We start from the raw sequence: 8,472 nt of genomic DNA on the forward strand, positions 1-8,472 counted from the left end.
AGCGTCAAGGACTTGGAGTTCACAATCATAATATCCAAACCAGCGTTAAGCCAAATAATTCCTGAAACCTGTAATGAAATCTACTTGGTTTTAAAACATAACTACTTAAAAACTGTTATACAATTCAATAAATTCCCCGAGAAAATCGTGGGTGCATTGCCGCAAATCTGACATTATTAGGCTTTTTTTGGGAAAAATGAAACGAACTGCAGTGGAACTAGTCGTCAAATAAGTCAAGATCGGACGACTTGTCTGAACATGTATTTTCACGTAACGTTTTATCCTATCAGTTCTCGCAAAACTATGCTTCTCCCATCATTTTTACGATCTGACCTTGGATTTCATTTCGATTCGACAAGACGTACGTTTTGCTGTTTACATGCCACGTTTAATTGTATAGGATTTGTCCTATCCAACAAAACGTACAATAACACGTAGCGTGAAAACCGGCCTTTATTCTACTATCACCCGCATGTTGATCACCAAAACTAACTCACACAAAATTTCGTGACAGTTGCGTGAAACTTACATTCATCTCACCTGTACAATTTGAGGTGTCTTTCAACGTAAATTTAACGTAAGAATATCACATAGTTGCTTTCGTTCAAGATCACAGCTTCACAAAGAAAATTTCTTTTCGATGTGAAATTCTACCAACAAAATCAGGTGAAATTCACGTAATACTTTTCGTAATTTGGTAGAACATTTTTAATTTTTTTTACGCTTCAGAAAATTTATTAATGATTTCGTTCAAGCTCGTCGACGTGCCCACGACCAGTCCAAAGAATCCCAACAAGATGATAAGACAGTTCTTGATCATGGTAAATATAAAAGTCTTGCCGGTACGTTGGTACCAGTAAGTGCCCATGTCCACCATAGCCGGGATGAAGAGTCCTAGTCCTGAGAGAGTTAATGCGCCGAACAGGGAGATGAAGAGATCGATGTAAGGAACTGCTACCGCAAGGACAACTGAAAGAAATTTCGTATAATTATAATATAGCCAGTGATACTAAAACGAAATGAGAATTGTCCTAAAAATAAAAAAATAACATTGCCAAAGTCTTCCCTTGATTTATTCTTAGCGTGTACATGTATATCTTCGTTTTTATTCCTTTTGTAGCAATTTTCTAGTTTCTTGTTTCATACTCCAATAAAGGACTTATAAAATGTTTGATGTGACATCTGCTCCTGGATATGTTTTAACTGACTTGATGGTGTTACGATATCTCTCTTTAATCATTATAATCTATTTGGTTTCTTACCACTTTTTCCGGTTTATCCGCTGGTGAGCGCCATTTAAGAATGGCCGATTTTTTTCAGGATGTCTCTCATTCGACAGTTCAATAAAATAATATTGATTGTAAAAATTCTTCATCATTCCAGTTGTATTGGATTGTACAGGATCAAAATGTTCGTACGACTAGTTATGCAACACTTCTAACAATGCAATGTTTGTACTTTCGCTCTGTCGCAGCATACATATATAAAAAATCTTTCTTTTTTATATTGTCGCTCTATTGAACATGACTTAATTTAGAAAGTAGTGGAATATTCAGTACAGGAATTATAAACACTAAATAATTTATAAAGTTATACTTACAACAAAAGGTAACCAAGAAAACTCTCGTGACGTATTCCAAAAGTACCAAATGGTTTGATCCAGTAAGCAATGGTAATAAATATATGTCCCATACGGTTTTAATGGCAGGATACAATTGAAGACCGTGAGTGACGTAATGGACATAGACAATAAAATTCTGCATATTTGGCCTGGTCTAAAAATAAAAATTTGACATTAATGTTTATACTTATTACATTATTTACCATTCTTCATTTGAAATCTATTAATAACACAATTGTAGCAATCATTTATAATATTATTATTGTATATTATTTAAATGCAGCTTTTTATATATTACTTTTGCAATACTTAAAATAATGCCCTTTCCCTATGCAAAGAAAACCTAGTTGAAGAAAAGTAGTTAGAAAACATAGAATGGCTAAGAAATCAAAACGAAAATCGAAAGTTCTACAGAAATGTAAACGAAATAAGTTAAGAGTTTAGGCCAACATTAGGGAGCCGTAAGGATGGAGAAGGAAATATCCTAAGTGGTACGGCCTCAATCTTGAGCCGATGGGATGAATTTCTCGACGCAAAATTTAACGGCCACTATATCGAAGGAACAGATAACACCGTAGCAGATCCCAAATCTAACGAAAGACCAGCTACCACCACCAACTGATCAAATTTGTAGTGAGCTCTACAAGAATGGTGGTGACGCTTTGGTACAAGCACTCCTCCGTTCAGCTCGCGGAGATAAGAATACGGCCGAGGCCAGAAAGCCCTGCCTGTTGTAGGAGGCGACTAATGGATAGGAATAGAGAGGTGGAGAGCCGTCGCTTGAGGTGTCGGGTCTGTAGAAACGCACTCGGGGCGCTTACGCATCACGGTCACCGGTCTACACTCCTAGTATCCGAGACGAGACTCTCGTGGGACCACTCTATTCTTATTCCATAAGAACCAGGTAAGGTTGAACGAGCTGAGCCGGTATGCACCTCTTTTGGCCCACACCACCATCAGGGGTGCTGGTGTCTCGGCACGTACCCATCTTGGAGATTTAAGAGTGGTAGAGGAGAAATCCTCGGCGGCGACCTGTCTACGTGCGAGGTGGGATTCCTCTGACTGCGTCACCCTTCCGCCCCCGGGGGACTAACGGATGGGTGTGCGTCACACATGTAGCGCACACGCGCGTTTTGAAGACAAATCCAAAGTACATGTTGGTTACTAATGATCCTATAGCAAATGAGGAATGGGAAACCGCATTTGGAAGTCATATCTACCAACTTTAATGAACCAGATGTCATAACGTTCATTAAAACACAGCGACTTAGATGGACCGGACCCATAATACGAATGCCTGACAACATGATTGCTAAAAAGCTAACGACAGGAACACCGATAGGAAGAAAAAGCAGAGGCTTAGCACGAATTAGTTGGTTAGATGGAGTTGAGACCGACTTAGGGATATTAGAGATCAAAAGATGGCAACACGTTGCCAGAAACCGAACGGAATGACGACTAATCTTAGAGCAAGCCAGGATTCACAGAAGATAGATACACAGATAAAGATGATGATGCTGCAAAGAAAACAAATAAAGCAATGCACGAGAATAGAGATATAGATCCAGTGCCGAGTTAACTTGATATTACGCCACCAAATGTGGAGTTGATTGGTTTGGAAACGGTTTGGCACATACTTAGTATTAAGAAAAGCAAGAGGATGGCCGTTAGTTATACTCTTCCAACTCATGAACATCGCGTAGATCAATGAACAACTGCTGCTGATGCAACTCATGTCGATGCAGCTTACAAGGATAGAAGAATATTTTTGATATGGTTCTCCTTAAGTTTGATGAAGCCATACAGTCATTGCCAATTGATAAAAAATGTTTTCTGACAAAATACAAAAAAACCAACAGAAAGCAAACAACAGTTGTTACATATGATTTCTGCAAGTAGTGGATAAAACAAACTAACCACAAATATGTGTAGCAAACACTTACAGCAAATTTTTACCGTTTTTTAAAGTACCTAAGTAAAGGTACTAATTCTAACTTGACGTGTAATAACTGGAATTAAAGTTATCCGCTAGCGAAACAATTATTGGAAGATAAAATTACTATGATTCGGACCAGGAAAAAAAAAATAAACGCGTAATGATGCAAGACTTTTTTTTCTCAAAAATAGACCTGTGAAATCTTCGTTGTTTTATTTCCAAACAATGTAACATTATATTCCTATGCAAAGAAAACAAATAAAGCGATCGTAGTGATCTCAATAATGCACGAGGATGGACATACAGAGCCAAGTACCTAATATTATCTTGCAATATAACGCCACCAAAGCTGTAGTTGATGCTGTTGGTAAACTGTATGGCACATACTGTTAGATTTTAGATAATAAAAACGGGTTGAAGTATTTATTTATTAAGGTGTTGAGTACCCATACACGAATTTAGTTCTTGTTTACATAATTTTGATTGATTTATTGCGTTCAAGGACTGGTGCCAGCTCCAGTTGTTCCACATTTTTATATACTAGTTTAACAACACGTAAAATACAAGTATTTAATAAAAACATAAAACCAAAGGGGTAACAAAAACCGGGTTGACAAGTTTGTAAAAACTAATAAACTCACTTAAAGTTTTTCTGGTAGTCCAGTGAAGATATAAAATAAATTAAATTTAATTCATTAATTAATTTCTCGCCTTCCTTTCTTGCCTTCCCTCGCTCAACCGTTTCCATATCTCTCTGTTGTCCCATTCTCCATCGTTTAGGCCTCTCTTACTCTTATCTTAGAGGTCGTCCTCTTTTTCTCCTTCCTATGGGGCTCCATTCGGTTATTTTCTTTATCCATCTGCTGTCGCTAGTTCTTCTTACATGTCCATACCACTTTAGTCTTTTTGTTCTATATATTTTAGTATGTCTGTTTCTATTGATGTTCTTTGCTTCATTTCGTCATTACTTCTTAAAACCATTCTTGCTACTATCTTACTGTTGTTGTTCTTGTTTATAATCCAATTTTCAGCCCCATATGTCATAATACTTCGCATAAATGTTTTAGAAATCTGTGTTTTTTGTCTTCATATTTAGGTGTGTATCCCACCCTGAGTTAAGTTGTCGGATTGCTGTTCTTGTTTGTCATAATCTTTGCTTAATTTCTTCCTGTGTTGTTGCCTTTTTCGTGATTGTAAACCCCAAGTATTTGAATTTATCCTTTCCTTTGATTGTTACGTTGTGGTCAATCTGTATATCTTCTATGTCTTCTTCACTTGTAGATAGGTACTCTGTTTTCGCGAGGTTAATATCTAGGGCAGCCTTAGTATACTCTTCTTGTAGTTTCTTCATCATGTAACTGAGGTCTTCTTGGTCTTGTGCAATCACTACTTGATCGTCTGCAAAGCTTAACGTATATAGGTATTCGTTTCGTACTGGTCCTCCCATGCCTTCGCATTTCTTTTCCATATAGTCAAGGTTTTCTCTAAGTATATTTTGAATAGGGTTGGAGATGTGGAACAACCCTGCAGGAGCCCTTTTGTTGGGGTGAAGTCTCCTATGATTCTTGTTCCCATTTTAATGGACACTTTATTTTCTTTATACAGAGCTTTTGTAGCGTCTATAAGCTACGTCTGTATTTCTAATTTGTACATTGCCTCCCATAGTTCTGACCTTGGTATAGAGTCATACGCCTTTCTCAGATCCACAAATGCCAATGTATATCTATTTTTTGATTTTTCCTGTTCCAACAGTTGTTCCAGTGTGTATATGTGGTCTATGCATGATCTTCCTGCCTTGAAGCCTGCCTGATCCTCCCTGATTTTGCTTTTTATAGCTTGTTCTATCTTTTCTCGCAGTATCTTCCCATACAATCTTCCTATTGATGATATAACGTTTATTCCTTTGTAGTTTTCGCATCGTTGACGCGCTATCTCAGAGTCATATATGCCCTCCGTTCATTCCTTTGAGATCTGTTCTCTATTCATGGCTTTCTGAAATATCCATTTTATCATCCGGTATAATTTTTTCGAGCCGTACTTTATAAGCTCAGGTGAGATGCCTCCAGGTCCCTGTGCTTTCTTATTTTTAATTGCCTTTATGGCCTTTCTCATTTCAGTATCTGTTATTTCTATTTCTTGTTGTGGGGATCTGTTTCATCTTCGCCTGTTTTCTTTTCCAATGAATTGTGGTCTTTGTTCCGTTAAACAGTTCCTTGTAATAGTCCTTCCATTCTTTGTCCTGTATGTTTCCTAATTTATTTTTTTCTTTTGAATTTTGTTTTAATCCTCTCAGTACTGTCCATGACTCCGAAGTTCTTGTACCTCCTATGTATGTTTTAATATTTAAGCAGCTTCTTTCCCATTCTTTATTCTTTTGTTGTGTTATTATTTGTTTTTCCACTCCTCTATCTTTTTCTCTATATTCTTTATAAACTTCATCGTTGTTTGTAGTCAGCCATTTTCTGTATAGTTGCTTTTTTTCTTCAATTATTCTTTTTGTTGGTTTATTTATTTCATAATAGTGCTGTTTATTTGTTATATGTTCTTTCTTTCCATTGGCTTCGAATGCTGCTTGTTTTATACTCGCCTTTATATGCTCGTATATTTTTTCGATGTTGCTGTATCTGAATTCTATTAATTTTTTGTCCAGACGTTGTTTGTATAGTTCTCTTATTGATTGTTCTTGGGGTATTAGGATTAACAACAGTTAAATCTTGTTCGAGATGGTTTTTTAGTTTTTATCCTTGAACATTATACATTGCGGCGGTTTTTACTCAGCTCATTTATTTGATTTTTATCTGTAGAGTAGGACTGTCGTATTTCTTTTCAAATTCATCAATTTTTTGAATTTGAAAAAAATCTTTAATTTTCTTCTTTTTACTTGTATTTTAGTAAATTGTGTATTCCTTTTCCATGATGATATTGATTTCATGGCTTTTGGTCACTAGTTAGGTTAAGTTACTATACCCCATATTACACAGACATATAATACCAATAGAGTGACTGTTGCCATACAGGTCCTTGCATCTCTTTCTAATGGACCTAGTTTATCGACCACGTGACTTTTCCACTGGTAATTTAGATCACGTGATCGATAAAGTCGCCCAATTAGAAAGAGATACAAAAACTGCTTTGTGCCAGTTTTCTCTGTCGTAGTGTGGAAACAGGTCTGTATTGCAACAGTCAGTGTATTGCAACAATTCACCTGTTTGGTCTGCTGCAATACTCAGGGCTCTTTAATATATAGATTTAATATAAATATAAATAGTTTTTACTTACATATCGTCCCCAATCGATAGTGATATAGAACCTTGAACTGATCTGCCATATGCGATATATCCGAAGAATCCCATCGACGTATATAAGATAGTGATGACAACCATACCTTTGTTTAAAACTCCAAAGGGGCTTCCAAAGTTTTGCGGCGTTTTCATTTCATTTTCCAGTGGCATTATCTGAAAAAATAAACCCATTATAAAATTAAGAAATGCACTAAAACTTGAAACAAATGAGTAAATAGATTTTTGAAGTAGCGCCATACCTTCTCTATAAAACTGATGAGAAAGATGGATCGTGATTCAAAGAGATGACTTTTGAAATCAAGCTTAGAAAATGAAATTTCTCAGAAGTGTGAAAAAATATTAATGTTTTTTTGTTATTAGATGTCTCATCACGACGTTATATTCTATTTTGTGGTTCTTTCAACCAAACAAAAAGTTTTTGAGTAAAGCGGTGTTTCTTACCATATGAAACTGAACTAAATATTTCCAAATTTCTCTTCTCAGAAATATAAAAATAACAATTTAAAAATAACAATTGTCCATACACAAGCGTATGGTGCAAAATAAAGCCCAAAAAAGGCTAAATATAGACAAGTTAAAGTCGGAAGAAGACGATTTTAAGAAGAACGAAGAACAAACAAGAATCTCATGACAAATAATGCAGAAAATACGACAGCGCAGCAAGGAAAAATTGAGGACAGAAGGAGTGCTGGCAGAAAATGAAGATCTTTACTGAAGAATCTAAAAGAATGATATGATTGCCAACCTATATAACACAGATAACAGTTCAAGAAGAAGAAGAACGTTATGTCACCGTAAAATCCTTCAGTTTATGTTTCTTTTTGCAAATATTTCAGTAACAAGACTAAAACCCAACATCAATTTATGACAATAAAAGGAAAAAACTTACCACACCAATTGCTTCTAACGCAAACAAAACAGTTCCGAAAAACAAGGGATAATTCTTCACCTCCCCGAACGGTTCTTTACCGTCAAAGGTAAAGTCCCTGCTTGAACATATAGTAAGCGATGATTCCAAAACTGACCATTGTGATAATATTGGCGAACGTAGACAGCGGAGCTAAATATTTCAAATTTTTCACGCAGTTGATCAGTATCAGAGGTAGAAGGGCAGCCAACATTACTAATTTTACGTTTACGGTGATACCGTGTGCTGCGAAAACGCCTGAGATGTTATCTCCGATGAAGATTGTGTACACAGCACCAGAACCCAGTTGATAAATTAGTAGGAATATGTTTACCATGTGCCTAGAACAAAAAATAAACAGTAGTTGAGAGAAATATTATATTTATTTCAATTTTTAACTCAACTTTGAACATGAAATGATTTTAATATCACTTAGATGACAAGAATTATTTTAAAATATCATCAGATTTTAAGTACATAACAAACTAAGTCATATATTAGTTAATTGTTAATAGGAATTGGTTTATAGTCTGGCATATTAGTCTAACAATCTTAGTAATTCCTAATAATCCAACAACCTATCTAGAGAAAATAACAAAAGCATCATTAATAAAAAAATCTCTTCTCCTTGATGTAAAAACAAACTTTATTTCCTCGTGAAAAGTGTTCTATACCTAGAATATATGGCCTACCTAAAATTTACAAA

The 8,472-nt window shown here is 35.7% G+C and overlaps 1 pseudogene; it reads right to left on the reverse strand.

Moving 5' to 3' along the window:
* Positions 1-811: 811 nt before the first annotated feature.
* LOC140432025 (proton-coupled amino acid transporter-like protein acs) lies at positions 812-8,107 on the reverse strand (annotated as a pseudogene).
* Between the last annotated feature and the right edge of the window lie 365 nt (positions 8,108-8,472).

The sequence above is a fragment of the Diabrotica undecimpunctata genome, unplaced genomic scaffold, assembly GCF_040954645.1.
Source record: "Diabrotica undecimpunctata isolate CICGRU unplaced genomic scaffold, icDiaUnde3 ctg00002577.1, whole genome shotgun sequence".
In the NCBI taxonomy this organism is placed as follows: domain Eukaryota; kingdom Metazoa; phylum Arthropoda; class Insecta; order Coleoptera; family Chrysomelidae; genus Diabrotica; species Diabrotica undecimpunctata.